Below are 1,527 nucleotides of genomic sequence, written 5' to 3' on the forward strand. Positions count from 1 at the left end.
TGACACGGGGCTCACACGTGGGAATGAGTGAGGCTGGCGCCAGGCCGGGCGGGGTTTCACGCGGCTGCACACACGCGTGCTATGAGTCGGAAGGGGCTTGAGCGCGCATCTAAAACAACAACATACATACCACGTGTGCCATTTCCATGCTTTTACAGTGCAACTCAGTGACCTGGCTTCCACGCTCGTACAGCCAGCACCATTTTCCAGCTCCTGGTTGTCCCAGCATCCTCAACAGAAACTCAGTGTCCCCCAAGGTTACTGCCAAAACAACCCCCCAAATAGCCCTATGTGCAAGCATCAGTGCTAATAAAAACAGACTGTGTTACCACCCTGCACTGCCATTGGGAGGGTCGGCAGTGTGGGGCTTGCTAGAGAAAGCTAAACCAAACTCGCTGCCCTCAAGCCGATGCCAACGCATAGCAAGCCTAGAGGACCGAGCAGAACCGTCCCTGTGGGTGTCTGAGACGGTCGCTCTTTACAGGAGTAGAATGCCCCGTCTGTCTCCCGAGGAGCAGCTGGTGGTTTCGAACCGCTGACCTTGCATTGTGTGTCTTTTAACTTGGTTGTTATGGGCCATCGGTCAATGAATGCCGACTCCCATCCACTCAGAAGAGAGTAGAACGGCCCCACGGGGTTTCCCGGGTTGGAATCCTTACGGAAGCAGAATGCCAGGTCTTTCTCCCACGGAACTGCTGGTGGGTCTGAACAGCCGACCTTTCAGTTAACAGGAGACAAATGCTTAACCATTGCGTCACTAGGGTGCCTTTATTTATTTTAGGAGGTTTTCCCCTGGATTCAAACTACGGGAGGAGAGTGTGGTACAGGCCCAAAGAGGTCACACGGTTCCTTTGACTCAGGTTTTAATGCGACTCATTAGGGATCGGCCCAAGAAGCTGCGTGTGGTCCCAACCCCTCCTCTGGGTGGCTGGCTTAGGGTGGAGGCATGGGGAGGACCCCCTCCGGGGATCCTGGGAATGCCCTGCCGGCCAGCCAGAAGGTGCAGAGCTGGGCTTGGCAGTCCTGTCATGGCTTGTCCTGGGAAGGACCGGACCAGTGGTTCCAGGACCTGCCATGGCCTGCATCCTAAGATGGTCGCATGGGGACGCTGCTTTTGCTCAAAACATTCCCCTTGTCTTTGCAGGCCACCTTACAGTGGCTGGTGGTATGCAGGGGACCGATGTCTGCCCAGGAAGATTCTGAGGTGACCTGTTCTTGGCCCCGAGACTTAGATGGCACAGTGAGCCACCGCCATTAAACGACCAGGATTGGCAAGGTTAGCGGTTCCAAACCACCAGCTGCTCCGAGGGAGGAAGATGGGGCAAAAACTCACAGGGCGGTTCATGCTACTCTGCCTGGAGGGTCACTATGAGTCGGCATGGACTCAATGGCAGTGGGCTGGGAGTGTTTCCAACAACAACAAACCCCTCCGACCATGTGATGGCCCGAGTTGAGGTGGGGCTGTCAGTGGATGCTCGTGGGCAGTAGATGGCCAAGTCTCTCTCTCTCTCTCAAACCTCTGGTTAG

The sequence above is a fragment of the Echinops telfairi genome, unplaced genomic scaffold (genome assembly GCF_000313985.2).
Source record: "Echinops telfairi isolate 266 unplaced genomic scaffold, ASM31398v2 ScPeMD7_7412;HRSCAF=8450, whole genome shotgun sequence".
NCBI lineage: Eukaryota > Metazoa > Chordata > Mammalia > Afrosoricida > Tenrecidae > Echinops > Echinops telfairi.